Source organism: Marmota marmota, unplaced genomic scaffold, assembly GCF_001458135.2.
Source record: "Marmota marmota marmota unplaced genomic scaffold, marMar, whole genome shotgun sequence".
NCBI lineage: Eukaryota > Metazoa > Chordata > Mammalia > Rodentia > Sciuridae > Marmota > Marmota marmota.
In genome coordinates this window covers 1031197-1046520 of record NW_026000082.1, presented here as the reverse complement: position 1 = coordinate 1046520, position 15324 = coordinate 1031197, and the positions used below count along the sequence as shown (strand labels likewise).

At 37.6% G+C, this 15324-nt stretch overlaps 1 protein-coding gene and 1 long non-coding RNA gene across 8 annotated transcripts in view; one reads left to right on the top strand and one right to left on the bottom strand.

The window, feature by feature from the left end:
- Positions 1–1603, bottom strand: part of LOC125620356 — a 12539-nt gene extending 10936 nt beyond the window's left edge. Inside the window, exon 1 of the long non-coding RNA XR_007351960.1 lies at positions 1449–1603. This is a non-coding gene — a long non-coding RNA (uncharacterized LOC125620356). The remainder of the gene's footprint in view (positions 1–1448) is intronic.
- Pde4b (phosphodiesterase 4B) overlaps positions 1–15324 on the top strand; it is a 523657-nt gene that overhangs the window by 391773 nt on the left and 116560 nt on the right. The gene's annotated exons all lie outside the window — the stretch shown is intronic.

Genomic DNA, 15324 nt, shown 5'->3' with positions numbered 1-15324 from the left:
TTTTTTTTTTTTTTTTTTTTTTTTTTTTTTTTTTTTTGATGGTACTAGGAATTTGAACCCGGGGCCTTGTTTGTTCGAGGCAAGCACTCTACCAACTGAGCTATAGCCCCAGCCCCCCAGTAGTTCTATTTTTAATTTCTTTAGGTACTCCCATGCTGTTTTTCATAATGATGGTAGCAATCTACATTTCCATCAATAATGTACAAGGATCCTATCTGCTTTATACCCTCACCGATATTTCTTACCTCTTGAATGACAACTGGGAAGAGCTTTGTATTTAAAAAGGTACCCAAAAGTGAGCATGGAAAGTCAGTCGCATAGGGGTAATCATATGGCTTTCTTTAAAAACATCTTTAATGAGGTATAAATGACATGCAAAAGATGCACTTTTTAAAGTATACATGTTGGACATATATAATCTCCTGAAACTATCATTATATTCAAGATAATAATATATTCATCCAACCCCAAAGTGTCACTTTGTAACCCCTGCCACCTCTTCCTTCTACCATCTTGCTTACACCCAGGAAATTGGTCTGCTTTCTGTCACTAAATATTAGTTTTATTTTCCAGGATTTTATATAAATTTCATATAAATGAAGCAGCTCTTTTTAATCTGCCTGCTTTCCTTCAGCATAATTATTTGAGGAGTCATCCATGTCAGTGCAGGTATTAACTGTTCCTTCTTTCTTGTTGCTGAAGGGTATTCCATTATCAGGATACATCACAATTTGTTCATCCATTCACCTGATACATTTGCATTATATCCTGCTTTTCATTACAACAAAGCTGCAAGGAATATTCTATATAGCCAATCATAACATCTATTCCTAAAGGCAATTTAACTTTTGCCTTTCTCATATGGATGCTTTTGTATCTTTGTTTTGCCTTACATCACTGATTAGAATCTTCAGTGAGATGTTGGCTTAGGTTTTAAGGACACAACATTCTCACACTATTTTAGGGGAAAATAATTCATTCTTTCACTGAACTATGATGTTAATTTATGGTTTTTCATAGATGCCATATACCTAGTAGAGGAACTGCTCTTCTATTAGTTTTCTGTAAGTTCTCATCAGAAACAGGTGTTAGACTATGTTCAGTACTTTTACTACATCTACTGAGATGATCATATTTGTCTGTCTGTTGGTTGGTTGGTTGGTTTTCAGTCTTTAATGTGATGAATTACATTTCTTGATTTTTTGAGTCTTATAACACCCTTGTATTCCTTAAATATGCTCTACTTGATCAAAATGTGTAATTTTCTTCATATATTACTGGATTTCATTTACTACAGTTTTGCTAAGAAATTTTCCACCTGTGTTATGAGGATATTATCTGAAGTTCTTTTTTGAGGTCATCTTTCTCTAATTTTTTTTTTGCCTGCTACAAACATTTTTCTTTCTTTTTTAATTTATTTTTTTATTATTAGTTGTTCAAAACATTACANTCTCTACCCCATCTACAGTAATTCATTTCTCTCTCTTGTTTTTTTCCCCTTTCCCCTCACTTCCTCTTATATGTAATTTTGTATAACAATGAGGGTCTCCTTCCTTTACCACGCAAATTCCCTTCTCTCTCTCTTTCCCTCCCCCTCTCGACCCTGTTTGATTGTGATCTTCTTCTCATGTTCTTCCTCCCTATTCTGTTCTTAGTTGCTCTCCTTATATCAAAGATGACATTTGGCATTTGTTTTTTAGGGATTGGCCTGCTTCACTTAGCATAATCTGCTCTAGTGCCATCCATTTCCCTGCAAAGAAATCTTGACCTTATGCAATCAGTTGTGAAGTATTCTTCTCCTTGGTGCTTTGAAAGTTTGGGAGAACCAGTATAAGTTCATTAAATGTTTGCATGTGGTTTTCTGTGTGGGAATGTTTTAAACTTTGAAATTCAACTTCTACAATAGATAGGAATCTATTCATATTATCTCTTTCTTCTTGAGTGAACTTTGGAGGTTTGTGTCTTTTCACAAAATTTAAACTTTTCATAAAATTTGTCAAATTTACTGGCCTATAGATATTTCCCTACTATCTTCATAAAATTCTTTAGAGTCTATTCTGCTATCTCCCTTCTCATTTCTGATATTGGTAATTTGTATCCTTTTATTTATTTATTTTTGCAAATCCAAGTAGAGGTTTCTGAGTTTTATGGATCAGGAACCTGTTTTGCTTCATTGTTCTCTTTTATTTCCACTTTTGATTTTATTTTTCACCCCTTTGGCTTATTTGGGATTCATTTTGTTTAATTCCCTAATTTCTTAAAGGTGGTTTTGAAGTCAATTATTAAATTATTTTCTAATAAAGGCATTTAGTACTATAGATTTCTCTGTGTATACTGCTTTAGCTACATCTCACAAATTTTAATATGTAACATTTTCATTTTCATTCAATTCAGAATACTGTTAATTTCCTTTTTGATTTTTGTCTTGACCCATGAGTTGTTTAAAAATATGTTTAGTTTTCTGGATACATGGGCCTTTACCAGAGACCTTTCTGTTGTTGATTTCTAATTTAATTTTACTCTGATTAGAGAACAATCTTGGTAAAACTTGGATTTTTGTACATGTATTCAAACTTGTTTTATACTCTAGAATACATCACCTATCATGGTAATGTTCCATGAACACCTGAAGAGACTCTGTATTCACCTTCTCTTAGGTGTTATGTCAAATTGATCAGATGTTGGAGTCTTCTATAAATTTACTGACTTTCTATTTATTTATTAATGAGGCTATGCTTATGGATTTTCTTATTTCCCCTTTGAACTCTCAATTTCCCCTTTCAGTTTTTGTCTTCTGTACTTTGAAATTATGTTTTTAGGTGCATAAAAATGAGGAATGGTATATCTGCTCCATGAGTTAATTCCTTTATCATACTGAAGTAATCTTTTTATACCTGGTAATATTTTTAGCTCAGAAATCTACTTGTCTTTGTAAATATTGCCATTCTGGATTTCTCTTGATTAGAATCATTCTGATATATCTTTCCCATTCCTTTCCTTCTAATTCTTTGTGTCTTGGTGTTTAAAGTGTCCTATTATAAGCAACATTATGGTCAGGTCATACTATCTTTATCCATCTTGAAAATGTCCATCTTTTAATTGTCTTGTTTAAACCATTTATATAAAGAGATTTATTGCCATGGTCAGATTTAAATCCTCCATATGGTCTTTTTTATTTTTAATTTGTCTTATCTGTTCTGTTAAAAGAGAAAACTCTAAACTTATTAATACAGTTTAATCATTGAAAGAATTGTTTGTTCTAATTCAGATCTACATATATTCTATGCTGGTATAATTATGTCAAAATGGATTTTACTGTCATATATAACTAAAAAGTACCAAGAAAGAAAGAAAGTAAGAAAGAAAGAAAGATAGAATGATTTGTTTGCAAATAGGACAACCCTCAAAACCAAACGAAATTCAGAGTGCTTCACTCCATAATGTGGGCAGGCAGTACTTTTGTTCAGAAAAATGGAAGTTAGATGCAGAAACAGCCTGATTGATTACAGGTTGGCATTTGCCTTGTTTGAACATGGCCTGATCATTTGACAGTCCATGATAGTGAGTTTCAGCTGTTGTAATTGGTTAAGATTCTGTTATTTGTTATAAAAGTATATTCCTAAGTTACCCTTTCAGATTGTTTAGTACTGAAATGGACCATAGTTCGTTACATAAGGATTCAAAGTAAGGAGGCATACTCAGGCCAAATTTAATTCAATTTTAACAGCTTGAAAAGTTTAATTAATTTAATTTCACACTCGAAAATGTTTTGTGCTACCATTTTCTTTCTTTGTTAGTTTATTAAATATAACCCTTCATATTTTGCTTTAATGGTTAATTTGGGATTTTTATTGTAAATCTTATTTTGTTGCAATCGACCTTCAAGCAATATAATATTTCACATATCATGTAAGAATCTTCCCACAATATACTTCCATTTCTCCCTCCTTGTCTTTTCTGCTCTTATAGTCATATGATTTATTTCTACATATGTTCTTAATCTCACAGTACATCATTAATATTTTTACTTCTCAATCAATTATCTTTTAAAGAGATTTTAATAATATGGAGGGAAACTTAATTCCCTTGTGTATCTGGTATCACTTTTCTTCTGCCTGAAGGGTTTCCTTTAACTTTTCTTGCCCTTGGGTTTTGCCGGTGATGAATCTTTCTGACATTTATATGTTTGATGGACATATTATGAGTGGTTATGGTTTTGTTTGTGGGTTGGCTTGTTTTAGGTATAAATCTTTCTAGTGTGATTGTTTGCTGATGTGCAAAATGGAAAATGTGGATGCAGGAGGGAGCAAACTTGCCATCGGAGCACAGTCTGTGTGAGAGAGAAAGGGCGGCCATCAGAGCAGAGGGACTGGCTTCAAATAAAACCATGTTCATTTATCTGTAGTAACAAGAAGACAGAACAGATGTTTACAGGTGATCAGTTTGTTAATGGATCTGTTCAAACTGGGTTTGAATCAGGCTCTACCACTAAATAGGTGAGTGACTGTCAGCAAGTTATTCAAACCCTTTGACCTTCAGCTTTCATATTCATAAAAACAAATTCTTTCCTTCCTCCCAAAGTGATGACAGCAATGAAATGAGGTGGTGTTTTCCAAATCCTAGCCCTGGGTCTGGCACATTGTATGTGCTCAATACCTTTAAGCAAAAAAAAAAAAAAAAAAAAAGAAAAGAAAAATTGTAGCTTTTCTATGCTTCACTGCCCAAGTAAAGGAGTAAGGATTCTGGGATCTCATTTTTCCATCTCTTTCTCTTCTCCCCCTTCTCTCACTCGCCCTTCTTCCCAGAAGAACATATTTAAGATCCAAATGCCAGGCTGTCTGCAGGTGCAGTGTTCAAGACTGATAACATTTGGAGGCCAGATGTTAACTGACGTAAACACTATTAAGTGCTATGTAGACCGGAGGCTGAGGCATTGATTTCCAATTTTATGATTATTATTTGAGTTTATTACCACTCCATCCACCCCCTTCCACCTCAACCAAAAATGAGTTATAGAGCTTATTCATTCTCAAGAGAATATAAATTAGTTTTTTGAATACAAAGTTCTTAAAATGTTAAGTAATGGCATTTTGCAAACCTAGGACTGGGAATATATCCTTGATATAGAACACCACCACCTTGAAGCTCAATCAGAAAGGCCAATGACTTGAAATTTGATCTGATCTGAAAACCAGTCTCATTTCCTGAAATCAGCCCAGAGTTATAACACACATACATACACACAAAAAAAAATGTTTTAAATCTGTGACAAGATTGTACACCAACTGACTTTTTTTTTTTTTGTCCTGGGGATTGAACTCAGGGGAGCTATACCACTTAGGTTTATCCCCAGCCCTTTTTATTTTTATCTTGAGATGGGGTCTCTTTAAATTGCTGAGGGTCTTGCTAAGTTGCTGAGGCTGGCCTCAAACTTGGATCCTCCTGCTTTGGCCTCTAGAGTTGCTGGAATAATAGGTATGCACCACTATGCCCAACCCAACTGATATTTTAAATTCGAGTTTCTGAGGTTTGATGTTAGAGCTGGACAAATGTTAGGAAATAAGTGATCCCCTCTCCAAATGAAAAACTACTTTTGAAAAATAAGAATAAAATAAGCTGGGTCTGTTGTGAATCACCGAGGTGATTGCTGGTGTTTATATTCTCACACAGTCAATAAGCCATTCATTAATGCACTGAGAAGACATTCGTTCCCAGGCAAGTGCCAGGCACTATGGTTAATGCATTGGAAAACACAACAGATGGCCTCATGGGGCATAGAGTCTTATAAGAGTAGAAGACTATTTTTTTAAAAAAGACAAATAAATATGGTCAAAAGCTGGAATAGGCACAGTGAAGAAAAGAAGACCTACTTAAATAATGTGTTAGGGAAGAAAGTTTCCAGTTGGTGACTTAATCCAAGGCTTTAAGAATGAGGATAAGGCACCACATAGAGACCAAAGGGAAAACAAGCAGAGAGATCACTATTCATACTTTCAACAAATACTTATTCAGCACTTTTTATGAGCCAGGTTCTGTTAGAAGCAGAGAAGATATACCAGTAAATGAAACACACGCATGCCATTGCCAAAAAGGGAAATGATTTGGACATTTCTGAAACAGAAAATAAGTCCCTGAGGCTGACATTCTGAGCAGAGAGCAGTGTGGTATAAGAGGAGGTTCAGAGGTGGCAGGGCTGGATGAAGGGGGATTTGCAATCTGTGGAAGAGAATTTTTTTTATTCTCAGGACAATATCAGGATTTTATTTTGGGGTTTGAAGCCTGGTTTTGCCGTTCCATGGGGAAGAGCACAGAGCACACAGTGGGGTGAGGAGGGGAGGGGAAACAGGGAGATCCATAGTCAGGGACTCTAGGCCAGATGAAGGTTTTAATGCTTTGAAACAGTGGTTAAGCAGGATGGAGAGAAGGGTATAGTTTGGGTGTAAGATGGACAGCATATGTCAAGCAACTGAAAGGGAAAGGGGGTAAGGATAAAAGTAAAATTATTGATGATTCTCTTTTATAGAACTGAGTAGGTGGTCACTGCATTTACACAATGAGGGATAATCAGGGTGAGTCAGTAGATGAGAGAAAGAAAGGGGAACTAGCAGGGAGGACAGCTAAAATACATTCCTAAAAAATTAAATCAATGCAATAATGAAACTCACCATCTCATGGTGTTAACATGGCCCTATCATTGGCATGTAAAAGATGCCAACCAGAGGCCAACTGACCGTTGATCTCCAATATTTTAGGCACTGGTTTCAAACTTATTTCTAAAACTAGTTTCTCCATGGTTTGTGAGAATTTATGAAAGAAAGCAGCAATTTTTTGAACCCATCATTGGTTGAAAAACATCTAATTTTCCCAGATTGCTCTCATCTGCCCAATTGCCTATGAGCTACTAGAAATTGACAATAAATGTTTTATTTAATTAATAGCTTTTGTCATTGGTAAGGCTACTTAACTTATAAATTGGAATATTTATATCTTGTTAAGGAGTACTTGGATATCTCTTATGACAACTTTTTTTTTTTAAGTGAAGGTATAGTCTGAAAAATATTGAGTTGGTAGGATTATGTGTGTACCCACAGTGCATACTGTGGGGGGGAACAACACAAATTTTACCTCACACCCTTTATAATTTCTTCATACAAAACACATTCCCACACAAAATTGTTCTCATTAGGGACCCCTACCTTTCCTGAGAAAGACTGTCCTACAGAAAGTGATTGTCACTATTAGAATCTGTCACATTTCTTAAGGGGTTTTAGTAGGTGAAAATTTGAGAGTGATTCCATGAAATTTCAGCCACACTTAGAAAACAAAGACAAATGCATACTTATTTATAACATTTTCATTCCTAAAAACATTTTTAAACACTGAAATAGAAGAATGGCATTAAAAAAATACTTGTTAAAAATAATGTTCTTATGAAAAAAGGATTCTTTATTTCTGGTCTTATTTTCCTTGTGCATTAAATAGTATGACATAGGACAACATTTATAAACGTTTACACCAAAATATGCTCTCAAGCATTGAAAGCAAAACATTTTAAAAATGGTCCTTATCTTATAACCTCATTATAAAAATCAGGCATTTGTATTACTTTGGTTCTCCTATTTCCTTGGTGAAATATTTATACCCCAAGAAAGGATCTCAAGTGTTAACTTAGATGACTTGCAAGATAAAGTTCTCAGTAAAAATGAAGCTTTCTACCAAAGGGGAATATTTGTGGTGTTTCTGTATGTCACACCCTCAACACCAAGGGATGAGAGAGGTTGCTGCCGCGCACGGTCATTGGCCTTCTCCTGTGGGCTGGGTGTCCTATGGGAGGTATTCCAGCCCCTCTATAATAGCAAACCCCTGGTTCTTCTTTATGGAGGGATGGATTAGGGCAGGGGCAAGAGGTGTCTCAGTTTCCCCATACCCCATAGTCCGGGTTGGAGATGGACATCTGTGCTGTGAATGATGGGTAAATTGGGCAGTTTGTAAAAGTTGCTTGTCCTCAAGCCATTCATTCTTTCATTTGATTATTGATTGGGCATTTATTAATTATCTACACTCTGACAGTCATGGCCCTTAGCACTGAGGTGAAAAACATGGAAAAGCTGTTCAGTTTTCTTGGAAACACAGTCCTTGGGGCAAATTAACAAGTATGCAGGACAAGTACTATGGTCCAGATGAATAAATACCAGGTATCAATACAGATGTAGCTGTATGAGAAAGAGCAAATAACTCAGAAAGGAAGGTAGGGATGGAGAAAATTAAATCACTAATTTCACAACTGGTACCAAATTCAAACCTAAGCCTCATCTGACTCAATTCTTTGGGTAAAGGGTGTGTAGAAATGATCCCAGGATAACATTTATTACTACCTCTACCAGATCTCAACTCAAATGACACCATGAATTGTTTTCCTGGTGTAGGGCAATATGCAACCATGTGGCTGTACGGACCTGCTGACCACCCAATCTAGACAGGCAGTCTTCTGCCCATCTTGTCTCTCTACCACACTGTTGGTTTTTGTTTTTTTTTTTTCATGGCATTTATCTTATCTGAAGTTATATTATTTGATTTGTGTTTACCACGTTTTCTATCTTGTGTTGCTCTATTCAAAGGCCAAGAACAGTGACTTTTTTTTCAGAGTTGGTGTTTTATTCTTATTTATTGAATGAGTGCATGATCATTACCCTTAACACAAAAACCACACTTGAGAACCAATTTTTGTCTATCTCCGAAATGTCTGTAAGATGGCTTATCTTACAGATCTATCTCACAGCTTCATTTCAGTGGTCAACGACTGAGGTGTGTGTGTTTGGGGGGGTGGGGGGAGACAGTGAGTCTGTTTCATTTCAGTTTGCTCCCCACAGCAGGAACTGGAGGCCAGATCCCCAGTGTGCAGAGCTCTTCAGCATTCCAAGACTGCCTCTGGTTAAGCCTTTCTGTGGAAAAGCATTTTGGTACTTTTGCCATGAATGTAATTTTCAAAACCCCTGGGAGAGAAGAAAGTTATGGGAGCTGCTTCTAGAATTCAGATGAGCTGAATATCAGAGTTCTCCTTCCTGGTCTGTGGAAGGAAAGTCATAGAAGGAAAGCAAGATTCTGCTGTAGCTGTGACCAAAGAAGTTCTGTCTGCCTTCAGTTAAGATATGGGTTCTCCATCATGCTAGCTGTGATTTTGCATAGTTAAGTCCTTCATTGGAAATTAAGACTGGCTGCTGTCTGCAGCCATTAATTTTATAAAAATGGGTCATTGTCTTCACATGTCCCTATCCAGCTCCCATTTGATAGATAGCAGATAGCATATTGAGGTGATGGCCATTGTAAGTATGTAAGTAAATGGGTAAATGGTTATTTATTTTTATCAAAATGATTAGCATGTTAAGATGTTAGTTTGAAAGCATAATTGAGGGAAATATTTTCTAACAGGACATTAAAGAAACAGCATTTATAACACCCCTCCTATACACACAATCTACCCCACAAAAACAACTTATTATAGACAAAACAGTTTTCATCTGCAAAATCTCCTGGGATAAGCCTCCTAGGATATGCAGGGAAGGTGGCCCTGGAGAATCAAAGATCAGATCCTAGTGGCTCTGTTTAGGAATTCCACTGTGGCCTTTCCCTGCCAAAGATTTTTAATACAAATGACCCTGGCTTTTTTTTTTTTTTTTTGTCATATGAGATATGTAAACTGTGATGTCCCCACATTCACTCCACAAGTATTTGTGTGTGCCTTTCAGGTGTGAGACTCAGCTCTAGGCCATGGGAATACAGAAATGAACAAAGGCATAGTTCCTGCTTCAAGGAGGTCACAAGAGAGAACTAAACCAAGAAATACAGGACAACATGGGAGATTCTGAGATCAAGAAGAGATCAAAGGGATGTGGAGGAAAGGATCTGGGCACAGATTTCAGGGTATAATGAAAAAAAGTCACACTTCAGGATTTCTCAAATGAAATGCATTTTGGAGCCTCCGTCTTCTCCTTTTTGAATCAGGAAAAAGAGAATTAGCCCACTGGAATTGCTGGAAGAATTCAGTGATGCAAAAGATACTTAGCAAGTCATTTTGAAGAAAGAAAGGCAAACTCAAGGCAGCAGAGCTCTCTCCCTGAATGGCTGAGAGGCACTCTGTTGACCTAGGAGTTTAAATCTCTTTTGTAGAGTCTTCAGTCTTTTCAGTGGGGCTGTTTTTTTTTTTTGTTGTTGTTGTTGTTGTTGTTTGTTTGTTTGTTTGTTTGTTTTTTTCAGAATAAGCCAAAGAAACTCACCTAGAGAATGGCTGAGTTGAAAAAGAAAAATCTCCACTGGTCTAGAAATGAATTCTTCCTAGGATGTTGCTTCCTGAGTCTTTGTTACAGAAATTGGGGTTTGTGCTGTAGCTGGGGATCAGGAAACAACCACCGTGGGGACCATTGCAGGCAATTCTGTGACCACCTGGCTTAGCTTGAATTCTTGGAGGTAAAGCTTCTCCTCGTTTAATCAAAGGTTTCATGTGCACCTTGTGGGCCTGTTCTTTACCCCTGATTTTTCCTCCCAGGCTTAGGAAGAAGCTGCTGGAGTCCTATTTCTCCCTCCAAGACTGCAGAGCTGCCCCACCTGCTCAGATTGGAGTCTGAGGACGCGGTGGCAGTCTTCTGCCATCTGCTGGCTCCTTCCTTTCAGTCACCAGCCTGTGCTGGCTTTGCAGGGATTCCTAGGAGATGCAGACCACCAGGAGAGAGGGTGTGGGGAAGGAGAATGTTCCTACTTTTATTGAAAAAACAGAGAGGAGAACAAGGCAGACAGAAGCAGGCACAGAGGGCCTTTCCAGCACAGGGGTTGGTGTAAACATGTCACCATCTCAGACACTAAACTAGTGATAGTCCTATGCAGGTTTGTTTTGCTCAGGGAGAACACAATTGTGCTTTAATTTTTTAAAAAAAAAAATTAAATTTTTTTTTAAATTTATATTTTTAAAATTTATATTTTTATATTTTATATTTATATTTTTAAAAAATTTAAAAAGAATTTTTTAAATTTATATTTAGCTCATTGTCACACAAGACCAATAAAAGAAATTACAGCCACATCTCCGTAGACTCATTTAAAGGAAACTGAAGAAATCTGTTTGAGTGGGAATTGAGATGAGGGCTGGGAGTCAGGAAGAAGAAGGTGATAGGAGAAAAAATTTTGGAATAAGTTACACTATTTTCCAAATTATTCAGTTGACTTTTTTTTTGAAGGCCTACTAATTACAAGGCTCTGACAGAGATGCCTGGTATAAAATGAGTAATATTTCTCTGTTGAATATAACAATCTATTGGGAGGCATCTATATAAATGGAGAATTAAACAAAGAAGCACAAGTACCTTGGTTGGTCCTCTGCACCCTAAGTTCTGTAGTTAAAATTGACCAGAGATGGAAAATATTTTTTTAAAGTACATCTATACTGAGCTTGTATAAACTTTGTTTGATCATTGTTCCCTAAAGAATACTGTACACCAACTATTTGCATAGCATTTACATTGCATTATGTATTATGCTATCAAAAGCCACATACCCAGCCCAATTTGTATTTTAAAATATAGACTGGATGTATGCATATTATATGCAGATACTATGCCATTTTATATAAGGTACATAAGCATCTGCATTTGTGGAGTTTGGTGTCTACGGGGAGTCCTGGAATCAATCTTCTGCAGATACTAAGGGACCATTGTACTGTGATAAAGGAGTGTTGGGGAGCTCAGGTGAGAAGAATGTATCTAAATTGATCTGTGTCAAAGAGAACTGGCTGTAGATGTGACCTGACCTGAATTTAGATGGTGATATCTTATTGGAGTCAATAATGGGAAGGGCACTCCTGTTACAGGGAGCATCACTTCTTAGATATGGTGTCATCTGCCACCATGCCCTGAGGAACTAAGAACTCTAGATACAAAGCAGAATGAAGTTGTTAAAATGTAAGGTCTTAGACAACAAGCCATTGATTCAGTGCAAGGAGGTCAGCAGCGTCAGGGAGAAGCAGGCAGATGCAAGTGGGGAGGCAGCACACAGAATCCTGGAGATCAGAAAACAGGATTGGGAGGGAGGGGTCTCTGATCCTAAAAGAAAAGCCTTTTTTTTTTTTTTTGTACTGGTAATTGAACTCAGGGGCACTCAACCACTGAGCCACATACCCAGCCCCAATATGTATTTTATTTAGAGACAGAGTCTCACTGAGTTGCTTAGCACCTGGCTTTTGCTAAGACTCGCTTTGAACTCGTGATCTTCCTGCCTTAGCCTCCAGAGCAGCTGGGATTACAGGTGTGCGCCACCACGCCCAGCCAGAAAGGCCACTTTTACTGCTGCTGCAGTTCATGTGTTGGATATAGGCAATTTCTTCTGGGCAGGTATATGTCCTATTCAAATATCCAGAAACCTGCGATATTTGAGTAGGCTTTGTGTGATCCTACCTTCACCTTTTAAGAACCTGCGAATGACACCCTTTCTTAAACTACCTGAAACTTCTGTATGATGTTAGTGAAACATTAGAGGAGCTGGAGCTCAAAGTTATCAACTGCAACAATACTTAGAATCATAAATATGATGACCAAAGAGGTAAGAAAAACAGTAAAAAGAAAAAAAATGTAGTATAGGTATATCAGATGAACTATTAAGTAGCCCAAAGAAAATGATAATTTTGAAAACTGCAGTATATAAAACCCTATTAAAAGCAATCAAGATTCAAACCTGGATGAAAAGAATATTCAGATGGAAAAATACAAAGCTATTGAAGCTATTCTTTTCTCTTTTGTTCATGTTTTATATAACATTCTTAAATTAATCTTATATGTTTTTTTTTTAATCTAAAGAAACCTAAGGGTAAAATGTGTGTCCTGATTAGAGCAGAGACAAAAAATGACCCTAAATAAATAATAGCCCCCTTGATGTGTTTGTTTCTCCCATGAAAATTCAGTTTTCTTCCTAATTGCATCACAGTTCGCGTGGTATATTCATTTTGCTTGTTAGGTCTGTCCTCAGTCTCCCCCTTGAGCACACCCCCTCACTCCCTGGATCTGTGGGAAGTATTGTGATGTCTGCCCGCTAATTTTGCTGTGACTGGGGCTGGTGTCTGGTTGGTGATTCATGTTTGTTCCAAAGTCGTACATCTGTGTTGGTTGCTTTGAAACAGTGCCCCAGGGAATATGAAAGGCCATTTGTCTCACTAAGACTGCTTCTTTGCACCAGAGAATTCCTCCCTGGCTTCCTCTAAATTCCAGCAATCTCCCCTATGAGTTTAGGCAGGGTAAGGGAGAAAGAAAACAAGCCCAAACAAGAATGACATGGAGAGAGTTTGGGTGCCTGGGTCTAGTCCCAGTTTACCTGGCAGGGGTGAACTTTCTGACACCGGCACTAGGGACAGAATGCCCTGGGGCACCAGCTTTGTGGACTTACTTTGCCCAGTAGGAGTGCCTCCAGCAGAAAAGCAGGCAGAGTGAGCCCTTGTGGCACCCTCAATGGAAAAAGTTCTAAGACTGGTGGGTAGACGCACTTGGCCCCTCTTCTAAGATTTTAGTACAGGTACACAGCGGTGATATTCATAACATTTAATGACTGGTACCACATAAGCACTGACCAATTTAGTGGCCCCAGGCCATATACTGGAGCTAGAGATCCCCCACTGCTCTAGACACCAAGTCTTTGGTTACTGGATCACTACGAAGTCCAACTCATATTGATGGGCTGCTGGATGTCAACTGTTCAAAAAGTATTTTGCTGTTGTAAGATCCAAAAAGCTGTGCAGATACATACCAGATGAATAACAACAGGACTATACATAAGATTTCAAAGCTCACATCTACTGTTAGGCTTTGTGTGATCCTACCTTCACCTTTTAAGAACCTGTCCTCTTTGACCTTAAGAAGGGATCAGTATTAGGGCCTACAGGTTCTGCAGGATTGGGGGTGCATGAAAGAACCTTCATCCACAAAGCAGCTCTTCATTTTATTCAACAGCTAATGCAGTTCTCACCAGGGGATGTTTGGGGGTCTGTTTCATTGTACTTTTTACTTGCAGTGATGTAGGTGGCTCACAGCGTAACTCTACCTCTAGGAAAGCTGGTCTACATGGGTGATTACCTGCCCTGGCTGACTGGCCTGCAATCTTTAAAAGGTAGCCCTGTTCCACACCATTGGCCTGCTGAGAAAATCCATCTGTGGTATCCTGAAAGCCCAAATATATTGAATTGGCTCTTTCTTTTCTTTTTTGCCCAGAGATTCTCACTTGCTGCTTCTTATCAGACACCTGGAGTTTGTGGGTTGCCCCAGAGTTGTTTCTCAGAGTGTTCTCTGGGAAGCATTATAACCCTACATCCTGTCATGTCTTTTCCTGTTTCAAGAAAAACTACTTCAGGGTAATCTTCTGCCTCCGTGTTCATACAAAATAGCACCCAAGGTTGCTTCTAGTCTGGCTGACTCTTTACATACCAAGCACAATTTCTGTTTGAATCCAGAGACTGAAAGGAAACGCATTGCATTATCCAGTGGGCTGCTGTGGAATGCAGTGATAAGGGACATCTGAGGTTATAGGGAGACTAGTTGGAAGACTGTGGGTCTTCCGGTGGTGCTTCATCTACAAGTTTCAGTAGAAACTGTCTTATCTGCAGTTTCACTTTGCATGGTCTCAGCTACCTGTGGTCAACCGTAGTTCAAAAATGTTGTGTGGAAATTTTTTAAAAATTCATAACTTTTAAATACTTTTATGACAGTATATTTTAATAGTTGTTCTATAATTAGTTGTTAATCTCTTACTCTGCCTAATATACATAAACTAGATTGTATAAGTATATATTTATAGGAGAAAACAGTACACATAGAGATTGGTATCGTCTGGTATTTCAGGCACCCATTAGGGGTCTCAGAACATATCCCCCATGGATCAGGGTGTGGAGACAACTACTGTTCTAGCCTGTTACTTTAACCCAAATAGTTATATCTCCCTAAATCTTGTTTATCTCAAAAGATTTATATATTGTTTGCCAAGTTGTTGGGATTAAATGAAATAATCTATCAGAAAACACATTGCAAATTGAGAAAAAGTAAGGAAAATGCACCAGAAGAGAGGAACATTGTCCGAATTAATGAAAGAAAGGGACCAAAAATGTAGAAAACAATTATAGCAGCTGACTGAGTAACCAAAGGAAGCCAACTGTGGTCTAAATTGGAAGAAAGAACACCCCAGCCTTGAGCCTCCTTCCCGATACCTCTCTCTGCAAAGTGTTAGCTGGGGAGACATGGATATTAGAGGAAAGTACTAGGGAGGAGTGTTACTGTGGATTTGAGGCTGGGGGAGGTTGTG